The 14,002-nt window shown below is 45.1% G+C and overlaps 1 protein-coding gene across 1 annotated transcript in view; it reads left to right on the forward strand.

Annotated features, from left to right (window-relative positions):
* Positions 1 to 14,002, forward strand: part of TSHZ1 (teashirt zinc finger homeobox 1) — a 262,973-nt gene that overhangs the window by 236,457 nt on the left and 12,514 nt on the right. The window lies entirely within an intron of this gene.

Consider the following 14,002-nt stretch of genomic DNA (forward strand, 5'->3'; position numbering starts at 1 on the left):
GTGCTTTAAGGCTACTTTTTGCTGCATAGTTTAGTTTATTTCTAGCCCGCCTTTATCCAAGGCGGATCACAAAACAAACATACACAATAAAAACAACTAAAACCACATGCGAAATAATTAAACAAATACCACAAAAATCTACTGACCCATCAGACCCAACATATTACCAAATTACATAATTCAATTACAAAGCATGAATTCAGTTTTCTTACAACCATTTACACTGCCGCAATATCATTGGATGCCATATTTCATAATGCAAAATAAATGTTTCATTAACATTTTCTTAAATTCCTGTAAGTTTTTCAAATGCCACTCCGCGGGGCCTGCACATGAAAACACACTTTTCCTAGTACTCTCCTAATGCAAGCTTCTCAGAGCTGGGACAGTCAAATATGCCTGTGTAGAAGATTTCAATTGTCTCGCAGGAATATAAGGTGCTAGACTGTAACACAAATATTTACCGTAGGTGCCATATGATTGACACCTAAATAGCAAAAATGAGTGGAATTGTCCAATCAGAAAGGTGCACAGATAAAAGTGTCTTTCAACTCATCTGATTGATCTTTATTCATCCAAAGTTACTCGACCCGACATGTACATGTTTCGGCCCTAAGGCCTGCGTCAGGAGTCTTGAAGATCTTTGGGTATATGAACAATAATGTAAACCACTTGGAATGCCGTTTATGTCAAACCGCCGTCGTGCCGCGACCTTGCAGTAAAGTCATTACGCTTTATGCGTTTCTTCTATTTATGCACAGCACTTTGCGACCCAACTTTCTTTTCGATTTTCACTTTACTGCAAGGTCGCGGCACGACGGCGGTTTGGTAAGCTCTGTGATTTGTTTTTATTTTTATTTTTATTCTCAATGTTTGGCGCTCTATCTCTCATGGTTTTATGCTCTTCCCCTCTTTTATGGCTCTTTTTTGAGCGTATTTTTGGTTTTAGTTTTTTATTTTTTATTTCTTTATTTTTTTGTCGCTTCGGTAAGCTCTACGATTAGTATGTATCTTCTGGGGGTTTCCGCAAACTATTTTGTGCTACCTCCTCTCTTTTGGTAAGCTCTATGATTAGTATGTATCTTCCGGGGTTCTCCTGAATCTTTTTTGTGCACTTCCTCTTTTTTGACTTGTTTTGTGCTCTTCACGGCGTTTTTTGTTTCTTTTTTCTTTTTTGTTTATTCGGTTTGTGCTTTTCAGGCCGTTCTCATTAGCTGTCTTTCTCTTTAGGTACATATTTTTAATTACTTTTAATTCTTTTACTTCATGTTTTATTTAGACATAAACGGCATTCCAAGTGGTTTACATTATTGTTCATATACCCAAAGATCTTCAAGGTACTGTAGCTGTCCTTATATATTTCAGAGAATTAGTCTTTTAGTTGCTTTATAACCATCCCACTAAAATAATATAATATTACAGTTGTCCTTGTGCTATCCCTATATATATATATATATATTTGTTATCCCTATATATATATATTACATTTTCCTAGTTTTTAATTTTTTTGGTTCATATATACTGATTGCTTTAATCACCATTATATATACATATATATTTTTCTATATTTTTTACACAAGTCTTATATTTACTATTTACTGTGGTTTCCTTTGAGAAGGTTTTATTATTATTGAACATTGTGATTTATATATGTCATATTAGTTGTATTTATTAAATAACATAATATGTATTTTAATTTCCATGGTTTTTATATGTGTGATATTAGTTATATTTATTAAATAATATGTATTTTTGTATCCATGGATTTTACATTTTAACATTTTAATTTTTTATTGAAGTAAGTTGCTGTTTTCTATTTATATTTATTCTTGTATTCACATTTTGATTCTTATTTTTGTGCTTGTTTTTAACAATTATCATATTTCTATGTATGTTCATATGTTTTATTTATGTTTCTATATATGACTTGTAGACTCCTGACGCAGGCCTTAGGGCCGAAACATGTACATGTCGGGTCGAGTAACTTTGAATGAATAAAGATCAATCAGATGAGTTGAAAGACACTTTTATCTGTGCACCTTTCTGATTGGACAATTCCACTCATTTTTGCTACTGACACCTAAATATACCATCAAGAGAAGCTTATACTTTACTTGAAACTACATTTTTAACCAATACAATGCAATATAATGTCTGGTAACATGTTGAAACGTATCAGATCCACAAAGCATTCTAATCACGGAGTTCTGAGCCACCTGCAATGCATGCAAACGTGTTGTGACAAGCCCAAAAACACAATATTTCAATAGTACAGGCAAGCCAGAACTATTGTCTGAACTACTTTCATAAACCATACTTTGTCAAATATGATCAGGTTTGACTTAACTTCCACAATTACCGTATTTTCACGCAAATAACACGCACCCGTATAAAACGCGCACACGTGTATAGCGCGCAGAAATCACGATGATAAGCACAAAAACTTTGGTATAACGCGCTCACGATTATACCGCGCATGCTGCCCGACTCTCCGTTCACCCCCCTGACTTCCGTGCACTGCCCCGCCTCTCCGTGCGCTGTCCCGACTCTCCGTTCACCCCCCCTGACTTCCGTGCACTGCCCTGAATTTCCGTGCGCTGTCCCGACTCTCCGTTCACCCCCCTGACTTCCGTGCACTGCCCCGCCTCTCCGTGCGCTGTCCCGACTCTCCGTTCACCCCCCCCCTGACTTCCGTGCACTGCCCCGCCTCTCCGTGCGCTGTCCCGACTCTCCGTTCACCCCCCCCTGACTTCCGTGCACTGTCCCCCCTTGAAGGTCTGTCCCCATCCTGAAAGCCTGATGCCCCCCCCCGACGTCCGATACATCCCTCCCCCCGAAGGACCGCCGACTCCCCAACAATATCGGGCCAGGAGGGAGCCCAAATCCTCCTGGCCACGGCGACCCCCTAACCCCACCCCGCACTACATTACGGGCAGGAGGGATCCCAGGCCCTCCTGCCCTCGACGCAAACCCCCCTCCCCCCAACGACCGCCCCCCCCCCAAGAACCTCCGACCGCCCCCCCAGCCGACCCGCGACCCCCCCTGGCGACCCCCACGACCCCCCCACCCCCCTTCCCCGTACCTTTGGTAGTTGGGCCAGAAGGGAGCCCAAACCCTCCTGGCCACGGCGACCCCCTAACCCCACCCCGCACTACATTACGGGCAGGAGGGATCCCAGGCCCTCCTGCCCTCGACGCAAACCCCCCTCCCCCCCAACGACCGCCCCCCCCAAGAACCTCCGACCGCTCCCCCAGCCGACCCGCGACCCCCCTGGCGACCCCCACGACCCCCCCACCCCCCTTCCCCGTACCTTTGGTAGTTGGCCGGACAGACGGGAGCCAAACCCGCCTGTCCGGCAGGCAGCCAACGAAGGAATGAGGCCGGATTGGCCCATCCGTCCTAAAGCTCCGCCTACTGGTGGGGCCTAAGGCGCGTGGGCCAATCAGAATAGGCCCTGGAGCCTTAGGTCCCACCTGGGGGCGCGGCCTGAGGCACATGGTCGGGTTGGGCCCATGTGCCTCAGGCCACGCCCCCAGGTGGGACCTAAGGCTCCAGGGCCTATTCTGATTGGCCCACGCGCCTTAGGCCCCACCAGTAGGCGGAGCTTTAGGACGGATGGGCCAATCCGGCCTCATTCCTTCGTTGGCTGCCTGCCGGACAGGCGGGTTTGGCTCCCGTCTGTCCGGCCAACTTCCAAAGGTACGGGGAAGGGGGGTGGGGGGGGTCGTGGGGGTCGGCCAGGGGGGTCGCAGGTCGGCTGGGGGGGCGGTCGGAGGTTCTTGGGGGGGGGACGGTCGTTGGGGGGGAGGGGGGTTTGCGTCGAGGGCAGGAGGGCCTGGGATCCCTCCTGCCCGTAATGTAGTGCGGGGTGGGGTTAGGGGGTCGCCGTGGCCAGGAGGGTTTGGGCTCCCTTCTGGCCCGATATTGTCGGGAAGTCGGCGGTCCTTCGGGGTGGGGGTGCGAGTGGTCCTGCCGGGGGGGGGGGATGTATCGGACGTCGGGGAGTCGGCCGGGCAAGAGGGCTTGGGCTCCCTCTTGCTCCTATCGTGGATGCGGGTGCGGGTGGGAGCGCGTGCGAGTGGTCGTTCGGGGTGGGGGTGCGAGTGGTCCTGCTGGGGGGGTGAATCGGGCGTCGGGCGGGGTGGGAACTATGTTTGAAAACTTTCGTATACCGCGCTCACGCATATAACGCGCGAGGGGTATGCGCGGTAGGTAAAAACGCATATAACGCGCGCGTTATATGCGTGAAAATACGGTAACCCCTTAATTCCTTTCTTTTAAACATCCCTTATGATTCTGTGCATGTCTGCTACAGTCATGACACCATTTGCAGGAAGTGCCTCTCAAGTTGGTAAATTATACGTTGTGATGTAAGAAGTGAACTGTAATGCAACCGAAAGCCTAACGTGGGTGTGTGTTCAGGAGTTTGCTCTGCACTGGGGAGTAGTGAAGCTACATAACCACAGTTGCGGCCTGGAAAGGAACAGCAAACTGGTGACAGCTTGTTCGGCATTGTGATGGCTCAGCAAGTCAGCTGTGTAACTCTGTGCACACTTAAGCACGGCATTAAAATGTAGGTATGTTTTGGTGTGTGCTTTTTTTATGCTAATTGTCCCTTAAGGGAGTTTACTAAATTTAGCTGCTGCAAACAAATACAGCTGTCATATTTTGTCATTCTTAAAATAATGATCCGATGTAGTAATTGTTTTTCAAAGAAGGGATAACGGGGGCAGATTTTTTTTTTTTTGCATATATTGAACTGAGAAACACTTCTGTTCTGTCATGCACTCTAGAAGAAAATACTTGTAATTTTCTGAACAGAATGAAGCATTGCATGTAGCTATTTTGACTGTATAGGAATTGAAGCCGCCACAGAAGGTCCAAATGTAATGTGCTGTGAATAGCGCCTGGTGTCCACTTACATTAGCTTGCACTGCCTTTAACGCTGTGCAAAAAAGACAGCACATCTGCCTTATCAGACCGAGGAGGCATCGGCATCCAGAAGGCGCATTGTGCAGGCAACACGAATAGCCTGCTTTAAAAAGCAGCTTTTTTTACTTTCTCATTCCATGCCTTTCGACACGCTGGTTGGATGGGGATGCTCCTTTTATGTTTTCTGCATGAGTGCATAAAGGATGTGGACTTGTTTGGAGAAGTCTGAGCAACCGTGCCTTTGAATATGCTTTACTGGTTCTGGTCACATCAAAGGGAATGTGTGGCATCGCTTTCCGCTTCTCCGTAGGTGTCTACTTTTATAGCATCTTGAGATGCTAGAGGAATACCCAAAGGGGAGGGAGGGAAGACTGAGAAGGGGCGAAGAGGAATTGTTTTCCCTCAGGGAATAGGATAAGCGTTGTAGATGGGAGCTATGTGATAGTATAGAGTAAAATGCCATTTCTCTTTGGAAATATACTCAAGGAAATGTATACAGGGCCTGAAAGTTCCTTGGCCCAGTTATCTCACGGTTTCTCTGAGAGCAGTTGTATGAGAATAGCACAAAATAATCACCTTCTTTACTTTCTCTCTATTGTTATCAACATTCACTGAAGGGGGGGAAAAAAAGCAAAACAAATGTGGGGTTGGAAAATGACCCTGACCTTGTGAAATGTTGTATATTTTCTATGTCTAGCCACAGCACCATAAAATCTCCAAAACAAATAAGTACATAACAACCTGACCCATTTTCAGCTGTAAATATGATATTTATTTTTTAAAGAAAGCTGGGCCTTCAGTAGCTGCTGCCAATTTTCATAATTCCTCCAGTAGGCCTGGCTGGTGATCCATTGCGGGTGCTGCTGCTCAGACTTCCTGCTTGACTCCTGGCCTATAGTCTGTGGATCCTTGGGTCAGCTGGCACTGAGGACACCATGGATGTCCAATCAATAACCTTAACAAAAGCCTGGCTGACACTCTTGTTAGCCAGCCAGAATTGCACTTTCACCAGATCCGAAAGAGGGCCCAAATCATGCCTCAAGGCCAAGGGCACTACTATAGGTCACTACTATACTAATTTGGAGGGGGGGAGGGAGGGTTTTCAGTTTGTAAGAAAAAAATTATAAATGATAGCACACGGAAGACAATTTTATAACAGTGCACCTGCATTTAGGTGTCTAGCAGACATCTATGCAGTACCTATTCTACAAATGAAAGTAGGCCCCTAGGAGGAATTTTTTTTTCACTTAGAGAATAGTTAAGCTCTGGAACGCATTTCCAGAGGATGTGGTAAGAACGGATAGCATAGCTGGTTTTAAGAAAGGTTTGGACAAGTTCCTGGAGGAAAAGTCCATAGTCTGTTATTGAGAAAGACATGGGGAAGCCACTGCTTGCCCTGGATTGGTAGCATGGACTATTGCTACACCTTGGGTTTTGGCCAGGTGCTAGTGACCTGGATTGGCCACTGGGCTTGATGGATCATTGGTCTGACCTAGTAAGGCTATTCTTATGCCTTAAAATAACACTATAGCAGGTAAAATACACGTTTATAATTTAGGAGCATGCATTTACACGTGCCATAAATAGTTGTGCCTAAATTACAGAGATATATAATAACTTACCTATTTTATAAATTATGCATGTATGATTAAGCTTTGACTGTGCTTTGCCCAGGCTCTGCCTCTGCACCTGTCTGTAAAATATGTGCATATTTACAGAACAGCGTTTAGGCAGAATTCTGGCATTTACGTGCATATGCATATATATATGTATATATGCCACTGATCTAATCATTTATGCATGTAATGACCATTAAAATTTTCGTACCCACTTTTTATAAGCATTACCTCCTATGCTGTAAGAGGGTGCTAGAGCCAGAAGCTCCATACTGAGCATTAAGAAGCAGGTGGAAGACAAACAACAAAAGTGGATTTGTTTAAGTGCTTGCAGTAAAACATTATTGCTTTTTGGGTTTTTTTGGATTTATATATCACTTATAGCCTAAGGGGCTCATAATCTATATATATAAAATCGGAGGTATGTATGTGTGTGTGTATGTGCCGCGATCACGTAAAAACGGCTTCACCGATTTGAACGAAACTTGGTATGCAGATCCCTCACTACCTGGGGTGATATGTTCTGGGGGTCACGCGGCCCACAACTCTATGTTGCTTGCTCAAGGGTGGGTTCACCCAAGAATTTATATGTTCTTGCTCCAGGAGGTGAAACTAAAAATGTTGTTTATAATCACGTTTTGCGTTAGTTGTATTGTATTCATTTTGTCAAATATTTCACATTATAATTTGAATATTGTACTTTTTATTAAGCTGTAAAAAAATAATTTCATTCACCACTATAAAGTATCTTTATTTGAATCCATTTACAGTGTTATTGCTATAATTAAATACCCGTGCAACGCCGGGGCATCAGCTAGTAAAAAATAAAAAAAACACGTCTAAAAATTGGCCTAAATGGGTACTTGGACGATCAAAAAGCCTGATCGTCCAAGTACCCATAATCAAAGCTGGTTTTAGACGTATCTAAAACCAGCTTAGGCCTTTCCCCTGCCTCTAAACGCACAGAGAGAAAAGAGGCATTTTTAGAGGAGGAGAAAGGGCGGGCGATGGGCAGGAGGTGGGCCGACCTACACCTAGGCGTACAGCAGGTATAACCAAAAGTTTAGGCAGGTTGTCTAGTCGGCACTTATACGTTTTGACTTAGACTAAGTCAAAACAGGTATAAGCGCTGAAAAAGGGGCCGCTGAGCTGATCGCTGCAGCTCAGCAGCCCCAGCAACCTGCCTACCATCTACTGAAACTATCGCTGCAGGAGAGATGGCTCATCTCTCCTGCCGCGATGGTGACACCCACCCCCCTCAGAACCACGGCATTTTGGGGTGAGCATCGCAGCAGGGCATCTCCCCTGCCGGCGATCCTCACCCCGAAGTGCTGCGGTTCAGAGGGGGTGGGCGATCACCATCATGGCAGGAGAGATAAGCCATCTCTCCTGCAGCGATCAGCCTCCCCCTCGACAACGATCGGTGAGGAGGGAGCCCAAGCCTGCCCGGTGGCACCATGATCTTCCCTGACTCGATCGGGGCAAGAGGGAGCCCAAGCCCTCTTGCCCCACGGCATTCCCCTCCCCCCACCGATTACGATTGGGCAGGAGGGATCCCAAGCCCTCCTGCCCAGGCGAACCCCCCTAACCCCCACCACCAGTAAGATACGGGCAGGAGGGATCCTGCCCTTCCACAAACGCCACCCCCGAACCCTCGATCGGCCCCCCCTGCTGACTCGTGAGACCTCCCTGCCGACCCCTCGACCCACCCCCTCCCCATACCTTAAAATCATTGGCCAGATGGACGGGTGCAAAGCCCGTCCATCTGGCAGGCCAGCCATCCCAGGAATGGCTGGTCTTACAGCCTGATTGGTGGGGCCACAGGTGGGGCCTGAGGCACCTGGGCCAACTGGAATCGGCCCAGTAGCCTTAAGTTGGGGTGCCACGGGGCAAGAGGGCTTGGACTCCCTCTTGCCCTGATCGTAATCGGCGGGGCCAGGAGGGCTTGGGCTTTCTCCTGGCCTGATCGTTATGTGTGTGTGTGTGGGGGGGGGGGGGAGATGGATTCTGTAACCGGTGTTGTTTTTGACAGACACCGGTTACAGAATCCAGCTTTTAGGCGAAGGACTGGCTCCTCCTTCGCCTAAAAGCTCTTGTTTTGGGCGTTTGGGAGTTAGGCGTTTTTTAGGTTGATTATATGGTGTTAGTGTAGACGTAGTGGTTGTCTGGGCGATTAAACAGCTGAACATAGATGCAGGCCATTATCAAAAAAACCTCCTTTTGGATGTTTTTTTTTTGATAATGGACATTTTCCCTGCTTCTACTTTCAACGTTTAAGGCCTTAGGCCAAAAGGGGACTTAGACGTTTTTTTTTTTATTATGCCCCTCCACGTGATTTACATTCAGGGACTCAAGCATTTTTCCCTATCTTTCCTGGTAGACTCACACTCTATCTAATGTACCCGGGGTAATGGTAATGGTAGGTTAACCAGATGTCCACATTTACCTGGACATGTCCGGACATCAGGACGGCTTTTCAAAACCCACGATGCATCCCTCCTGCTGGCGATATCCACAGGGGGGGGGGAGGGGGCGGTGAAGGGGTTCCAGCAGGATGGACTGGACATCCTTCCTGCTGGCGACTTATGGGAGGGAGAATTCCAGCAGGAGGGACTGAGCATCCCTCCTGCCGGCGATGTACGGGGCAGGTAGAGGGGTTCCGATAGGAGGGACCAGGCATCCCCCCTGATGGCGATGTATGGGGGATGGGCAGCCGCAGCTGCTAAACTTATTGTGGCAGGGAGATCCCTTTCGGCAATAAACTCAGAGCATTTTGCTGGCCTACATTGTACGCATTTACTGGGGACATAGGGAGGTGCGTACGGCCACCTAGCTCTGCCTAAGGCTTCTTCCTGGCCAAGCCACACCCATGCCTAGCCTTAGGTAAGCTTAGGTGGGCTTAAGCACTTCCCTAGGCTCCCGGAGGTGCCTCCAATTTTGGCGGCCTGCCTCAGGAGGTTTTTTTTTTTAAAAAAAAAACATGCATACCGATTGGCTGGTTAAGCAGGAGTTGGCTGCTTACAATTGGGACACCTTTTTAAAAATTTGGCCCTTAGTACATACAGTACCTTAGATACTTTTAAAGAACAGCTTCCTTATAAAGAAATCATCTTAGGCAGTGATTATTTTAATTAAAAGATTTCATGATGATCCATTTTACAGAAAGTTTTGCCTCATCATGTGGGTAAATCTGTTTTGCTGCTCATGATCTAGCTAGGTGCTTGGGACCTGGGTTGACCACTGTTGGAAACAGGATACTGGGCTTGATGGACTTTCAGTCTGTGCCAGTGTGGCAATTCTTATGTTATGTGAACCAAGTAAAGGACAATCAAGCCATTGTGACATCACTAATGAGGCTGGCTTTAGGCATTGGTGGAATGAGGCATTATGACATCACAATCTGAGCTCTGGAATGTTGCTTCACTTTGGGTTTCTGCCAGGTACTTGGGACCTGGGGTGGCCACTGTTGGAAACAGGATAATAATAATAACTTTATTCTCGTATACCGTCCAACCATGAGTTCCAGGTGGTTCACTATCAAGAAGAACTATACAATCAGTGAAGTATACATAAAATAATGTTAAAAAAACAATGATCATGTTACAAACTTATCAAACAAATATGTTTTCAAGGACTTTATGAAGACATAATAAGAAGTGCATTTGTAGAATCAAAGGACTTAACCAGGAGTTCATTTTTTCCTAACTGGAAAGCAAAAGTCTTATTTAAAAATCTCTTGAAGCGACAAGCCTTTACAGAAGGATACATGAACTTACAGTTGTTACGGATATTTTTAGATGATCTATATAATTTAAATTGGGAGGATAGATATCCCGGAGCCAGACCAAAAAGAGCTTTAAAACAAATGCAGCCAAATTTTAAAAGAATTTGCGCTTCGAATGGTAGCCAATGTAACTGCTGATAAAAAGGACTGATATGGTCGTATTTTTTTAGGCCAAAAATTAGGTGCACTGCCGAGTTCTGTATTACTTGATCACTGGGCTTGATAGACTTTCGGTCTGTCCCAATATGACAATTCTTATGTTCTTAGCTTGGATTCTTAAAATGTTAACTTAAGATGTGAAATATGTAGAAATTTGGTGAAAAAAATCTGCTCTTGTCACCTTATGTATGCCGAATAAGTATGATATGTCTCCGGCTGAAAGGGAATGTTTGGGCTTTGCTGAAAATCTAAATAATTTACAGTGAACCTGAATATTAATGCAAATTATCCTGAGCCCATGCAGCTGAAACACACTCAGGTGAGTGGTTTCCGCAACATTGTAGAGGACAAGGACTGCTTTGTGCTTCTGCACTATGTCCTGGAACTTGTCATCTCTTAGTTTCTGTCCATAAAGGAGCTTATTCCCTGGCTGTTATCTGCTCAGCTCTACTCTACCCTCCCCAGCTTTGCAGAGAGCTCACATCCAGAACAGTGCAGAGAATGTAAATCTGGAGTGCAGTTCGTATGTTTTGTGCGATGCAGTGAAAATGCACATTTATCACTTATGTGTGCGTATGCCACTTCTGTGAATTGAGCCCTTGGAGTAAATGTATTTTGATATCATGGCCATCTGTTCGTGACTATCACATTTGCCAGTCTAAAAAGTTGACTGTAGATAAACATGTAATTGGGTCAGATTAGATAGTTTCACCAGGTGGCAATACAATAGCGAAGTTTTCTTTTTGCTGGATGCCTCTAACGAAGCTAAGAATAAAAACCTAAGCTTATATATTTGGTCTTGTTTAATTATATAACTCACAACCCTACATCTTATTTTAGTTTACAGCTGCTGTTCTTCTGTAAAAGCTTTTGATTGACAATAGGTTAATTCAAAAGCATCCAAAAGCCCATTGTTCAATTGTTTTTTCATTACTAACTGCATGTATCACTTGCATTGGTCATTCTTTGCCTGTGAGTTGTGGAAGGCTTCTGAAAAGGTCTAAGGATAAAATTTGAAAAATCAAGAGTGCACTGCGGAACAGTCAGGCAACAGTTTGCTGGCATTCCTCAAACTTAAGCCCCTCCCCCCAAAAAAAATTAATAAAAAAAAATTGTTATACTTTGGTTATCATTTGAAAATCTGAGAGATTATAAAACCCATTCACAGTCTTCAGTTGAATGGAAGAGGGGCAGTGATATTGGTGGTGCTGGTGGTGGTGGTGGTAATGGCTGGGGCGAGAAAAAGTGCTTGGAATTTTATATTTAAAGCAGTGTATCGCAAAGTAGTGTGCTGCCCGAGATTCCAGGCACGCTACGAGACGCCGGGGAGGAGGAGAGGCGCTGGTGCCAGCCGACTGCCTGCAGGACGTGTCTCTCGTGGTGGGAGGCACATCCTGTAGGCAGCATCTTTCCTTCTCTACGTGCATCTTCCCTTCCGGCAGCCCCCTACTGGCGGCTCAGGGCTCTGTCTGAGGGCCTTTGCGCATGCGCGGACGTCGACGTGATGACATTACGCATGCACGTGATATCATCGTGTTGACATCTGCACACATCAGGATGCCTCGAGCCGCGGTCACCACGTTCAGTGTGCTGTGGCTTGGCAAAGTTTGCAAGACACTGATTTAGAGTGACTGGTTTCTGGTGCAAGTCATAATTTGTCATGGAAAATAGAAATGCTTTGTAAACCCTAATTTTTTTTTTTATTCAGAATTGCTTTAGGTGGCTTAAGTGAAGAGCCACCTTCACTTTAATGATCCCCAAGTGATGAGCTGTTGGGAAACTCTTTAAGACTGAATGTGATGCTTCTATTAAGTAAGCTTCCATTAGAAGCTTTTGATAGACTTGACTGTACCAACAAGATTACACTTAGGAATGGAGTCAAAGTCAATTTTTAACAGAATAGTCTATTGCAAATATTATAAATTAGTCGATGATTCTAGCAATATAGAGGCAAATATTGAAAGCAATTAAATTGGATAGGAGGGCCTATCTGCCAGGCTTTTGCCTGCCTATCTTACCGGTATCCAGCAGCATTTAACCAGGCAGTGCCACTGAATAATGGCACTAAGGATCAGATTCTGTAAATGGCGCCTATGGTAGGTGCCGCTAGGTGCCCTAATTACAGACACCTAGCAGCGGCTAACTCTGGGATCTGCACTCAACTTTTTTTTTTTTTTTAATTGGTGTGGTAATTGACCGTGGCAGTCAACAAAAGAAAATTAGCCATTAAGAGTTTGGTGTTGAATTCTAAGGACGCCTAAGTGGAGGCACCTTATGATGCCTACCGGTACCTGCCTGAAAAGTAGGCATGGATAAGGGAGGAGAATAAGCGTGGTTGACTTAGGCGTCACTAGGCTTCCGAGTTAGGCGCTGGTAAATTAGGCCCAGTAAAACCTGGCCTAAATGCAGTCACCTACTTCAAGGATGCCTAGCGATGCGTAAGTATGTCTAGGTGCTGCTGGGCAGGATTCTACAAGCAGTGCTTAGTGGTTGATTGACAACTGTGCCGAGCAGTATGTGTAACTGACCTGAAAATACTACAAAATTTGTGGAGAGTGATCAAAATAAAGTTTATAAAATATCTCAGAGATATGGAACTCTATAAGGAAGGCTTGGAAACCTCCCTTGGGTGAAGAGTTCACCTTCCAGTCATTGTAGTTTTATAAAAACTTTGATCACTAACTCCACAGAATATTGCTTAATTCTGTTTCAAAAAAATTATTGCACATGAAGATTCAAATATGTTCAAAAGTCACTGTGAATGCTAATGTATGCAAAAAATTATAGCACTTAGCTTAAGCAGGATTTGGGGGTTCCAACGTGGCCCCGTTTCGTTCTCTGCCTCAGGGGACCCGAATGATAATATTCAAACAGGTTCCTGGTTAAATGCTGTTGGTAATTATGCACGCGTGACTGAGAAGTGGTTCTCTGCTGGAACAACAGTTAGTTAATTCTTGAAAGCTCAAAAACCGCCGGCAGTCTTCAATGGTGGCATTAGATGAAGAAGATGATTCAAGGGGATTGGATCAGCAAGACTGTACTGATTATGATTAGGCTGAGACCAGATTGGAAGGGGTGCTGAATCAGGTAAGGGAAAGATGGAAAGGGAGTGGAGGATTGGATTGGAGGGGATTATTGTTGGATGAATCAGGAGGTGTGAGGTTTTTTAAATTGACGAGTAAACATACACTGTGTTACCTACAGTGGCAGATAGCACAGGCAGTGCGGTAATTATCTGTCTTACACAGTAAAAGCAGGGCAAATGCCTTTTACAATTACTGCACTTTCCAAAGGACATGTGCAGTGGTTAAAGAAAGTCGGTATCCTTTTTAATATTTTCTATTATATCAATGTGTCAGATTTCCTGCATTTAACTGATGAGTTTTTCCACTCATCAACATATCATACCCCACACTTTTCAAGGGTAAAATGTGCTGGGGTCAAAGAATATACCCTAAAAACAAAACTGAAATGCAGCAATTGTATACATCTTCAAATGTCCGTCCCCATC

Source organism: Geotrypetes seraphini, chromosome 2 (assembly GCF_902459505.1).
Source record: "Geotrypetes seraphini chromosome 2, aGeoSer1.1, whole genome shotgun sequence".
In the NCBI taxonomy this organism is placed as follows: Eukaryota; Metazoa; Chordata; class Amphibia; order Gymnophiona; family Dermophiidae; genus Geotrypetes; species Geotrypetes seraphini.